Source organism: Coregonus lavaretus (assembly GCF_964263955.1).
Source record: "Coregonus lavaretus genome assembly, chromosome: 23".
In the NCBI taxonomy this organism is placed as follows: domain Eukaryota; kingdom Metazoa; phylum Chordata; class Actinopteri; order Salmoniformes; family Salmonidae; genus Coregonus; species Coregonus lavaretus.
In genome coordinates, this window is record NC_140010.1 from 15,843,934 (window position 1) to 15,857,686 (window position 13,753).

At 41.5% G+C, this 13,753-nt stretch overlaps 1 pseudogene across 1 annotated transcript; it reads left to right on the top strand.

Annotated features, from left to right (window-relative positions):
* The first annotated feature begins 3,651 nt into the window (after positions 1-3,651).
* LOC311098886 (alanine aminotransferase 2-like) lies at positions 3,652-13,674 on the top strand (annotated as a pseudogene). Its single transcript has 9 exons — positions 3,652-3,775; positions 7,628-7,761; positions 7,848-8,091; positions 8,236-8,325; positions 8,462-8,589; positions 9,397-9,571; positions 9,836-9,991; positions 13,287-13,399; positions 13,584-13,674. The product of its transcript is annotated as an alanine aminotransferase 2-like (transcript).
* Positions 13,675-13,753: the final 79 nt, after the last annotated feature.

A 13,753-nucleotide genomic window follows, 5' to 3' on the forward strand; every position in this document is an offset into this window, starting at 1 on the left:
GGCTGGGAAACTCACAGTACTAAATAGAGCCATGACCACATGGAACTCTTTTCCACATCAGGTAAGCAGTAAAATCAGATTGTAAAAAAATGTCTGAGTGTCTGCGGGTTTTTGCTCCTTCCTTGTACTTGATTGATGAATTAAGGTCACTAATTAGTAAGGAACTCCCCTCACCTGGTTGTCTAGGTCTTAATTGAAAGGAAAAACCAAAAACCAGCAGACACTAGGCCCTTCCATGGAATGAGTTTGACACCCCTGGTTTAGAGGCATGTGAGTAGACGTCAAGTTGGTCACACACATTTCCTTGGTGGCAGCATGGATATTGCCATTTATAATAATAATAATATGCCATTTAGCAGACACTTTTATCCAAAGCGACTTACAGTCATGCGTGCATAATTTTTTTTTTGCGTATGGGTGGTCCCGGGGGATTGAACCCACTACCCTGACGTTACAAGCGCCATGCTCTACCAGCTGAGCTACAGAGGACCACATTTATCGGCAGAGTAACACACCTTGTGCATTCTACTATTACAACTCTCTACAGCAGTAAACTGAAAGCCCGACTGAGTTTCTGAGTTAGTTGGACCCCCTGGTCTGTATTGATCCCATACTGGGTCTGTATTCGGACCGCGGTCTGCCTATTGAGTATAGCTGGCCTAGACCAAAGATTATCTGTGCCTAGGTCTTTATGGACTTGAACATACAGTGGGGGAAAAAAGTATTTAGTCAGCCACCAATTGTGCAAGTTCTCCCACTTAAAAAGATGAGAGAGGCCTGTAATTTTCATCATAGGTACACATCAACTATGACAGACAAAATGAGGAAAAAAAATCCAGAAAATCACATTGTAGGATTTTTAATGAATTTATTTGCAAATTATGGTGGAAAATAAGTATTTGGTCAATAACAAAAGTTTCTCAATACTTTGTTATATACCCTTTGTTGGCAATGACACAGGTCAAATGTTTTCTGTAAGTCTTCACAAGGTTTTCACACACTGTTGCTGGTATTTTGGCCCATTCCTCCATGCAGATCTCCTCTAGAGCAGTGATGTTTTGGGGCTATCGCTGGGCAACACAGACTTTCCAGGTTGTGGACAGGTGTCTTTTATACTGATAACAAGTTCAAACAGGAGCCATTAATACAGGTAATTAGTGGAGGACAGAGGAGCCTCTTAAAGAAGAAGTTACAGGTCTGTGAGAGCCAGAAATCTTGCTTGTTGACCAAATACTTATTTTCCACCATAATTTGCAAATATACTTGCACAATTGGTGGCTGACTAAATACTTTTTTCCCCCACTGTATAAATATAATTATCTCTCTAAATTGAACATCAGTCATATCACTAGAAAAAAAAATAGGATTCTAGATGTAAATGCATTGGCTTCAAAAAGCAAATAGGCTATAACACACATTTACGAGTTTTAAACTAGGCAAGAAGATATCAAATTATAATGTATGATTAGGCTATAGTAGTAGTAGTATACAGTGGATCTTTTTACAAATATCAAGTGATAGTGGACCTTTGCAGTTGGTGCTGCACTTTCCTGGAAACCATACGTTCATAACTCCATAGACATTCTTGTCTTTGGAGTTGTGAAATCATAGCTAAGGCTATAAAAGTCTAGCCTGGTAGAACCAGGCAAATAGAAGTATGCCTTTATCATAATAAAATACACTTTTACTGGATGGTAAGTGTTTGTTGACATGAAAATGTGGAGTAGGTTGTATAGATCTGTAGGGAAAAAATCTAATTGAATCCCTTTTTAGATTTAATTTTAAGGCAGCAAAATGTGTGCAAGGGGTCTGTAGACTTTCATTAGGCACGGTATGCAAACACATTCTACTGGGCACAGACATCAATTCAACGTCTATTCCACGTTGGTTCCACGTCATTTCATTGAAATGACATGGAAACAACGTTGATTCAACCAGTGTGTGCCCAGTGGGATGTCAGAAACCTACAGCCTATTATCGGAATATTCCAAAGCTACCACAACAAGGGTGAAAGAGAAATAGGAGAGGGATACGCTCTTAATTAATAAACTGCTGTAATTGGCAGCTGTTAAACCCATTTCTTCACAGCATGTGATTTCTGTGTAATGCTCAAATGATGACATTCCAGTGGAGTGACTTTTCATTTTTAAACATGAAGCCTAAAGCTCTCACTTCTTTTGAAGTATCCATCCTTTAACAACTAAAGCATCAATGGTTGGCCTAGTAAGGCATGCCCCCACAAATTAACTTTTAACAAGGCACACCTGTTAATTGAAATGCTTTCCAGGTGACTACCTCATGACGCTGGTTGAGAGAATGCCAAGAGTGTGCAAAGCTGTCATCAAGGCAAAGGGTGGCTACTTTGAAGAATCTCAAATAGAAAATGTATTTTGATTTATTTAACACTTTTTTGGTTGCTACATGATTCCATATGTGTTATTTCATAGTTTTGATGTCTTCACTATTATTCTACAATGTAGAAAATAGTAAAAATAAAGAAAAACCCTTGAATGAGTAGGTGTGTCCAAACTTTTGACTGGTACTGTATATATGCCCAGTGCTACTCAGTACACTGCAGAACTGTGGTCCTATCCAAGTTCTTATTTATTATTACAATGTGCATAAAACTCTGGAAGATAATGTCTCCAACTTAAATGACACCATTTCCATAAAAGTACCTTGGGTGAACTGGAATATAATGTCTCTAACTTAAACAACACTATCTTCCAGTCCAAATGGTGCCTCTTTAAATAAGATTAATCTCCACACTGTCCTCGCTGTAAAACAGAGACGGGTACTCCATTACACATGACATGGGCCTGCCCTAAACTTGAACAATGGAGACTGGAGATTGAAATAATTTTACATGAGGTCCTTCATAGGGAAGTAGACCTACATTTAACTCCCATGATGCCAATCCTTGGGGATCTATCTGATTTACAACTTACTTCTCAGAGATTGAATAATTGTTTTAGTTTAGCTATGACTGTGGCTAAAAGATGTATAACTTTTAAGTGGAACCATGAGGATCCTCCCAATATCACTCAATGGATTAATGAGGTCAATTAATGTATGCCACTAGAAGGTAATCCACAGTCCTTTCATAAGACTTGGGATCCCTGGTTAGAATATACAGAGTCATTATAGACATTTAATAATTGATATGTGTATGATATGTGATCTGAGGTAACAACTAAAATGGCGTGATGGCATATGAATGCAGATGGCATGATGTGCAATTGGGATGTACTGTATCTATATTAAATGTTAGCTTTTTGGGGGGTTTGTTTTGTTTGTTGTACTTGTATAATTGAATTTCACATTAATGTCTTATTGAATTCTATGTAGAAAAAAATCTAATAAACACAATTTTCCACAAAAACAAACAAACAATGGCGATGAACCAGATATATCTGTTTTAGGCTTACTGGAATTTGCCTGGGGCAACTTTAAAGCAGGCTCAACTTGCAAAACTGATGAGTTTACTGGTTCCTCTGCAGGAAATAACTTTGGGGGGGAGCTTTACCCCTACTCACTTCCTCACCAACAACATGAGAAAAGTTCAAGGAGCCATAGAAGTCGACAAGTCAATAGGCATCTCATCAGATACTATTCCATTTGTCTGAGAGGACCAGCAGGTGTGATAGTAGAATGTCTCTCCTCTGCCTGAGAGAGCTCTGCCGCAAGACGAGGAGCATCAAACAGACAGAGCTGGAGCCCTTGGTGAGACGAGCCAATCAGATTAGAGCAGAACTCACACTGGTAAGATCTCACAGTAGCCTATCCTAGCCCTATATAGAACGTGGAATGCTGTGCATAGGGTTAACAGTATCCCAGCCACACACGTTAACAAATTGCTGTAAATTTACAGCAAAACTTTCACAGTTAGCTACTGTAATTCTATATTACAGTACTGTAATTCTATATTACAGTACTGTACTGTAAAAAGCAATGCATTATAGGCACTTAACAGTGTTGCGCTGCACTGCTGTAAAAGTACTGTATTACCTGTTTTGCTGTATATTTATAGCAGCATACTGTGAATTATGGTGTATTGTGGAAAATGTTGTGGGCAGCGAAAGAACCTCTGGCTCATGGACATATTTTGAGGCATGCCTTGTATTTTGTTGCACCCATTAGTGAGAATGTTGTACCCCACAGAATATACAGTACCATATTTTTGTTTTATATATATTTATCCTATAAATCTACAGTAACTTACTGGCTAGTGTGCTGCCAGTAATTTACTGTAATTCAGTACCATACTGTATTTTTTAAATCTAAAAACCTTTTCCTGTAAATCTACAGTAATTTACTGTAATTCAGTATTGCCCCCACAGAATACAGTACCATACTGTAACTTTGGAGCGCCAAAAACCTTTTGTGGCTGCATGCTATTGTTTTGGCTTATTAACACATTAAGAGGCTATACTTGTTGCACCCGTTAGTGAGAGTGCTGTACCAATTTAAGTGATATGCGGTAGTAGTTCCCTAACAATTAAATATATAGGGAATAGATCAGAGTGGAAGCAAGTCTCAAACCTTTAATGATTGACTGTTTAGTCATGTCCATTTGCTCTGTTTTAACCTTAATCTGGCCCTGCCAGTAGTCATGACAATTTAGAAGCCTTTGTTAAGGCCTCTACAAGTGCAAGTGATATAATGCACCAAATATTCATTGGTATGCTGTAATATATAATTACATATTCACTGTTAGCAATTGCTGTAATTCTATTACAATACAACTTAACAATAAAGTACTGTATTGCTTTTTTGCTGTATATTTACTGCAGCATTCTGTAAATGATGGTGCATTGTGGAAACATTTTGTGGGAGGAGAAAGAATCGCTGACTCATTAACATATTTGGAGGCGTGCCTTGTAAGACGGCTATATTTGTTGCACCCATTAGTGAGAATGCTGTACCAATTGAACTGATATATGGTAATAGTGCCATTACAATTTGATGTGTAGTGCATTCGAAAAGTATTCAGACCCTTATGACTTTTTCCACATTTTGTTACGTTACAGTCTGAAATTGATTAAAATACTTTTTTCCCTCATCAATCTACACACAATACCACATAATGAGAAAGCGTTGAAGGTCCGCAAGAACACAGTGGCCTCCATCATTCTTAAATGGGAGAAGTTAGGAAACACCTAGACTCTTCCTAGATTTGGCCGCCCGGCCAAACTGAACAATCGGGGGAGAAGGGCCTTAGTCAGGGAGGTGACCAAGAACCCAATGGTCACTCTGACAGAGCTCAAGAGTTCCTCTGTGGAGATGGGAGAAACTTCCAGAAGGACAGCCATCTCTGCAGCACTCCACCAATCAGGCCTTTATGGTAGAGTGGCCAGACGGAAGCCACTCCTCAGTAAAAGGCACATGACAGCCTGTTTGGAGTTTGCCAAAAGGCACCTAAAGGACTCTCAGACCATGAGAAACAAGATTCTCTGGTCTGATTGAAGTGGATTTAACAGGTGACATCAATAAGGGATCATAGCTTTCACCTGGATTCACCTGATCAGTCAATGTCATGGAAAGAGCAGGTGTTCCTAATATTTTGTGCACTAGTGTATAGCCTAGGCCTATACACAACAAGCTCTTGGGTTTGTAAAATATGATCATGATTTAAAACGTTTCGAACTGCAATATAATTGTTCTGAAACTCAAGCCGACCCTCAGGTTGAAATAATGTTTTCATTCCACTTCCCAGCTAATTCCACCTGCCAGCGGGAAGAACTGTGGATATTCGACCCAGTGCAGGACTCCTATTGTGTTTGTTTACATTTACTTGGTTCACAAACATTGGAGTAAAACAAGCTTATATTTTGGGTTCTGAAGGGGTATGACGGTTGAACTATGCTCATGAGGCATTTATAAGTTATATTCTATTCCACTCCAATCAGCTAAAAACAAGAAGAAGTGGCTTCAGTGGGCACGAGATCACCAACACTGGACAATTGAGGAGTGGAAAAACATTGCCTGGTCCAACGAATCCCGGTTCCTGTTGCGTGTCAGGATTTGGCGTAAGCAGCTTGAGTCCATGGATCCATCTTGCCTGGTGTCAACGGTACAGGCTGGTAGTGTACTGGTGTGGGGAATGTTTTCCTGGCACACGTTAGGTCTCTTGATACCAATTGAGCAACTATTGAATGCCACAGCATACCTGAACATTGTTGCTGACAAAACCCAATAGAGCATCTTTGGGATGAGATTGAAAGGGCTGTTCGCAGCATGAATGTACCGCCGTCAAATCTGCAGCAACTGCGTGATGCCATCGCGTCAGAAGTGACCAACATCCCTGTGGAACGTTTCCGACACTTTATAGAATCCATGCCCGAAGAATTCAGGCTGTTCTGGAGGCAAAGGGGGGTCCGACTCAGTACTAGATGGGTGTATCTAATAAACTGCCCATTGAGTGTATTTTAATTCAGTCATCTCGGTTTTAATCTTTTTATCCTTCGCTTGTTTGTAACAATTGCCTAAGACAACTAAGGCACCTAAGGCAACTTTGTTTTTGTAGTCAACTTCGTTCTGAGATAGATAAACATCTTGATTCTATGTTTAGCGAAGATCGTCTGTGTATAAAGTGATGCACAAGGGCTAAAAAGCATCTGACAACGCACTTAGCTGTTCTACTAGTGGTCTGAGGCAGTCAGTCAGTAAATAACGAGCGTCTTCCAGTGCAACTTTAGTAACAATGGTTGTAGGTAAGGAGGACTGCAATTGGGCCTACCGAACTATGTCTAGTCTACAGTATGAAAGTGTGAAGTTGTGGCAGATCATGACTCTCAGTATATACTACCAGCATTAACTCCGACTTCTAAGGGTTAGGGTTAAGTTTAGGCATTAACTCTGAATTCTTAAGGTTAGGCATTAACTCTGAATGGGTAAGGATTAGGATGGGCTTAAAACAAAAATTTCAAAAGCATGCAACCTTTGGCACCAGAGGCAGATGCTTTCTATCGCTGGATTAAAACAAAAATCTCAAATACAATCTTTTTATTGCTGGATTAAAACATGCAACCAGTCAATAAATAATATAATAATACTCGTAGGAAAGGTTTATCTTTAGCTCACAATCTGTGGATACTATATGATTAGAAAGGTTAAAAATGTATGTAAAACATCACAGCACAATTGAAAGATATATGGCACATGGAAACCAAACGAGGGTGGTCTATGGTGATAGGTGGGATGGGCTGAGAGTGGCTGAGGGGTGGGATTAAAGAGCTTATGTTTGGTAATGTATTATTGTTATGTGATTGCTTTATATAAAAGTACCATGTATGTAAAATGTATATGTAGCAGAAAAGCTGTAAAAAAACTAAAAATATGGTTGTCCTCCGAAGAGGGGTGGATGGGTTAATAAAAAAATAAAATAAAAAAAAAGCTACCTTTGGCACCAGAGGCAGATGCTTACGCCCATCCACAACACCTTAGCAAAACGAAACCTACTTGAAGGTAACAGTGCTCACTATTGCCTCTAGTGGCCGGTTTGGACGTCATCTCCCGACGTCCTCAGACATGGATGGACGTCGAATACTGACTTGTATCATGGGTGACCTGGCTGGTATATGTGATGTGTGTTTACCTGTGTTTTTTTCTTCTTCTGCCTTATCAGGCTCATACACGCCCTCTGGTGGTATCTCTTATATACAGTGCAGCGTGTCCAACTTCATCTCTCGACGAGATGGTGGTGTACCATCGTCCCCCGAGAATATCTTCATGACCTCTGTCTCTCAAAGGTCAATAATGGTGAGAATTATCTTCATCACCATCATGATCATCATCATCATGTCTCATTCATCTTTCCCTCTGTATTTTCTGCTTTCTGTTTTTAGCAAGTGTTGAAGCTGCTGGTCCACAATCAGGCCTCACTTCCGACAGGTGTGCTGACCGCTGTGCCCACCTACTCTTCTTTTAAAATTATGTTGCAAAGGCTCGGTGCAGCCATTGTTCCGTACTACCTAGATGAAGAGCATGGCTGGGCAATGGAGGTGGAGGAGCTACGCAGAGCACTACAGGTCTCTAAGGGTGTCTGCAACTCTGTCGCTTTGTACGTAATCAACCCGGGGAATCCTGCAGGTAACGTGTTGTTCCGGTTCCATGATGGTCGATACAGTAGTACCCCACTATTTGACCATATGAAGAATATAAAGTCAACATTTTTGCAGGCCAAGTTAACCCAGCAGTATTTATGGATAGTCTCATTTGTTTTGTTGTTGCTAGGTCATGTTCAGAGCAGGAAGTGTATTGAAGGGGTGATCCGATTCGCTGCTGAGGAGAGGCGCTTCCTCATGGCTGATGAGGTGACTTCCTGTCTGTATTCTCTCCTGGCAAATTACTTATTTTCAATCACAAATATTTCACTTCTCTCTATATTGACTATGTAGTGCGTTGTTGTTCTGTCTTCCACGCACCCCTCTCTGTTTCATTCGATCCACAGGTGTATCAGAAAGTGTGTTCGGGGAGGGCAGTGAGTTTGTCTCCTATAAAAGGTTATGTCTGAGACATGGGGCCTCCTCTCTCTCACACAGTGGAGGTGGCCTCTTTCCACTCAGCATCCAAAGGCTTCATGGGAGAGTGAGTACAGCAGCAGTCTGTCTATGGCAATAGACTAACAGATTCATACATTCAACTGACGGTGGACTGTAATAGGAGGTTTTGTAATTGACTGGTTCAAAGTTCAGAATGCCACCATGGCGCATTTATTAGAATGCTGCTGGATGAATGAGGAAGTATCCAATTATCTGATTTATTTCACACACACAGCAGAGGCAGGGGGGCGAGGATTTGATGATGGATTTTGTTGGCTTGTAAGGCCGGTAGGTAGGGTTGTGGTGGTTGATTCTTTCATGCACAAAGGGAAGGAAAATGGAATATGCCGCCCGTGGCATCACCATGAAAGGATTTGCCGTTTTGAGAAGGGGGTTAAATGGTAAGGTGAGGAGTGAGAAAAAGGCTGAGGAGTGGTAATTTGGGAGAGAGAACAGCTGTAGTGGGAAGGGGTGTGGCCTGGACCAATTAGAGCAATTAGTCCCATCAACAGAGGAGTGGTCTTCAATACACACATTCTATAGCCTACTGTACTCTACAATGATCTGGATCGTATTACCCCATTAGCTACTTAATTAAGTCATTAGCTACTAGCCTACTACTTATTTAAAACTGTCAAATACTTTCAGCATGAGCGTTAGAGCAAACATGTATTAGTGCCATCTTAGACAACGTATGAGCTGCCAACACAAACTCAATAGTGACAAAAGTACATAAAATAGCTGGCAGTTCCCTAAGAGATCCACTTCAGGCTTCCTGTGGTGTACAAACCTGTTCTGAACCCAGCAGGCCAGTGTTTGACCACTACCCTGTATGTCTCTTCTCCCTGCCCAGGTGTGGGCTACGAGGTGGGTATGTGGAACTGGTGAACCTTGACCCCACCGTCATGAGGTACGCCTACACCATCTTCTCCACTGACAGCTGCGCGGCAGTGACTGGTCAGCTAGCCCTGGAGCTCATGGCTAACCCTCCCAGGCCAGGGGACCCCTCATACCCGGTCTACGCCCATGTGAGACGCATCAAAATAGGTCACAAACTACAGTATGACGTTAGGCTTAGTAGATAGCATATGCCATGTAACAGTTAGTCATAAGTAGTTTAATGATAGTGCTCTGCAAGCATTGATGTCTCTAAAATAAGAAATAGTTAATCAAAATCAAACAACTTCATTTATTTCCGTATTCACAACAGCATCTCAGTGTCCCATACAATACGCTCTCCCCCCTGTCCTTCCTCTCCCTGTCTTCTCTCCCATCTCCACCAAGAGACCCAGGAGACCCAGCCTATCCAGGCCATGCTGGTCCATAACATGAACTGGGTCCCGGAGGTTCTGAACAATATTTCAGGGATCAGCTGTCAGCCAATGATGGGAGGGGCTTTCGTATTCCCCCGGCTGTATCTACCCCAAGGAGCCATCGAGAAGGCAAAGGTTAGTCATGGGACAAATACTAAACTGTATGGTCGGGTAGAGCACTAGAATGACTACCGTTTTGTCATATGGGCATTTCACAATACATTCACTTTTTGGAGGAAAAAACTAATTAAACATCTGATTAATTCTAAATACTCTGGAGTTAAAGATTTGATCTCTTATCTTTCTTTATACACTACCAGTCAAAGGTATGGACACATTCAAGGCTTTTTCTTTATTGTTACTATTTTTTACATTGTAGAATAATAGTGAAGACATCAAAACTATGAAATAACACATATTTTATATTTGATATTATTCAAATAGCCACCCTTTGCCTTGATGACAGCTTTGCACACTCTTGGCATTCTCTCAACCAGCTTCACCTGGAATGCTTTTCCAACAGTCTTGAAGGAGTTCCCACATATGCTGAGCACTTGTTGGCTGCTTTTCCTTCACTCTGCGGTCCGACTCATCCCAAGCCATCTCAATTGGGTTGAGGTCAGGGGATTGTGGAGACAAGGTCATCTGATGCAGCACTCCATCACTCTCCTTCTTGGTAAAATAGCCCTTAGCCTGGAGTTGTGTTGGGTCATTGTCCTGTTGAAAAACAAATGATAGTCCCACTAAGCCCAAACCAGATGTGATAGCGTATCGCTGTAGAATGCTGTGGTAGCCATGCTGGTTAAATTCTAAATAAATCACAGATAGTGTCACCAGCAAAGCACCCCCACACCATAACACCTCCTCCTCCATGCTTTACGGTGGGAAATACACATGCAGAGATCATCCGTTCACCCACACCGCGTCTCACAAAGACACGGCGGTTGGAACCAAAAATCTCAAATTTGGTCTCCAGACCAAAATACAAATTTCCACTGGTCTAATGTCCATTACTCGTGTTTCTTGGCCCAAGCAGGTCTCTTCTTCTTATTGGTGGCCTTTAGTAGTGGTTTCTTTGCAGCAATTCGACCATGAAGGCCTGGTTCACACAGTCCCCTTTGAACAGTTGATGTTGAGATGTGTCTGTTACTTGAACTCTGTGAAGCATTTATTTGGGCTGCAATTTCTGAGGCTGGTAACTCTAATGAACTTGTCCTCTGCAGCAGAAGTAACTCTGGGTCTTCCATTCCTGTGGCGGTCCTCATGAGAGCCAGTTTCATCATAGCGCTTGATGATTTTTGCGACTGCACTTGAAGAAACTTTAAAAGTTCTTGAAATGTTCCGTATTGACTGACCTTCATGTCTTAAAGTAATGATGGACTGTCATTTATCTTTGCTTATTTGAGCTGTTCTTGCCATAATATGGACTTGGTCTTTTACCAAATAGGGCTATCTTCTGTACCTACCTTGTCACAACACAACTGATTGGCTCAAACGCATTAAGAAGGAAATAAATTCCACAAATTAACTTTTAAGAAGGCACACCTGTTAATTGAAATGCATTCCAGGTGACTACCTCATGAAGCTGGTTGAGAGAATGCCAAGAGTGTGCAAAGTTGTCATCAAGGCAAAGGGTGGCTATTTGAAGAATCTCAAATATAAAACATATTTGATTTGTTTAACACTTTTTTGGTTACTACATGATTCCATATGTGTTATTTCATAGTTTTGATGTCTTCACTATTATTCTACAGTCGTGGTCAAAAGTTTTGAGAATGACACAAATACTAATTTTCACAAAGTCTGCTGCCTCAGTTTTGATGATGGCAATTTGCATATACTCCAGAATGTCATGAAGAGTGATCAGATGAATTGCAATTTATTGAAAAGTCCCTCTTTGCCATGAAAATGAACTTAGTCTCAAAAAAACATTTCCACGGCATTTCAGCCCTGCCACAAAAGGACCAGCTGCCATCATGTCAGTGATTCTCTCGTTAACACAGGTGAGAGTGTTGACGAGGACAAGGCTGGAGATCACTCTGTCATGCTGATTGAGTTAGAATAACAGACTGGAAGCTTTAAAAGGAGGGTGGTGCTTGAAATCATTGTTCTTCCTCTGTTAACCATGGTTATCTGCAAGGAAACACGTGCCGTCATCATTGCTTTGCACAAAAAGGGCTTCACAGGCAAGGATATTGCTTCTAGTAAGATTGCACCTAAATCAACAATTTTTCAGATCATCAAGAACTTCAAGGAGAGAGGTTCAATTGTTGTGAAGAAGGCGTCAGGGCGCCCAAGAAAGTCCAGCAAGCGCCAGGACCGTCTCCTAAAGATGATTCAGCTGCGGGATCGGGGCACCACCAGTGCAGAGCTTGCTGCAGGCAGGAATGGCAGCAGGCAGGTGTGAGTGCATCTGCACGCACAGTGAGGTGAAGACTTTTGGAGGATGGCCTGGTGTCAAGAAGGGCAGAAAAGAAGCCACTTCTCTCCAGGAAAAACCTCAGGGACAGACTGATATTCTGCAAAAGGTACAGGGATTGGACTGCTGAGGACTGGGGTAAAGTCATTTTCTCTGATGAATCCCCTTTCCGATTGTTTGGTGCATCCGGAAAACACCTTGTCCGGAGAAGACAAGGTGAGCGCTACCATCAGTCCTGTGTCATGCCAACAGTAAAGAATCCTGAGACCATTCATGTGTGGGGTTGCTTCTCAGCCAAGAGAGTGGGCTCACTCACAATTTTGCCTAAGAACACAGCCATGAATAAAGAATGGTGGTACCAACACATCCTCCGAGAGCAACTTCTCCCAACCATCCAAGAACAGTTTGGTGACGACCAATGCCTTTTCCAGCATGATGGAGCACCTTGCCATAAGGCAAAAGTGATAACTAAGTGGCTCGGGGAACAAAACATCGACATTTTGGGTCCATGGCCAGGAAACTCCTCAGACCTTAATCCCATTGAGAACTTGTGGTCGATCCTGAAGAGGCGGGTGGACAAACAAAAACCCACAAATTCTGACAAACTCCAAGCATTGATTATGCAAGAATGGGCTGCCATCAGTCAGGATGTGGCCCAGAAGTTAATTGACAGCATGCCAGGGCGGATTGCAGAGGTCTTGAAAAAGAAGGGTCAACACTGCAAATATTGACTCTTTGCATAAACTTAATGTAATTGTCAATAAAAGCCTTTGACACTAATGGAATGCTTGTAATTATACTTCAGTATACCATAGTAACATCTGACAAAAATATCTCATAACACAAGCAGCGAACTTTGTGAAGACCAATACTTGTCATTCTCAAAAATTTTGACCACGACTGTACAACGTAGAAAATAGTAAAAAATAAAGAAAAACCCTTGAATGAGTAGGTGTGTCCAAACTTTTGACTGGTACTGTATATCTCAGAGTTTTCTGTTTTCCATTGCAGGTAGTAGGGATGCAGCCTGACCTGTGGTACTGTAAACTGTTACTAGAGGAAGCAGGAGTGTGTGTGGGGCCAGGGTGTCAGTATGGACAGAAGGAAGGCACCCACCACATCAGGTACAATCCTCTCTCTGGCAACTGCTTCTGGACATAGAAATGTCACCATAAAACATCTCACACTCCAGTAGTCAATGGTTCCATATCCAGTACTCATCCTATCCAAATTGACAGGGCAGCATAGCATTAGCCTCATCATTCTATTTAAACGGTTATACTTCCCCACTGATTTCTCTCTCTTCAGACTGTGTGTAATGACCCCAGTGGAGACCATGGAAGAGGTACTGAAACGCCTGAAGAACTTCCACCTGCATTTCCTCAAGGAGTTCTTCTGAAAACTGGCTTCACCTAACCTCACCTCATAGCCCAATGATGAATAATACATTTAACTTCAGAGAAAAAAATTGCAACCAG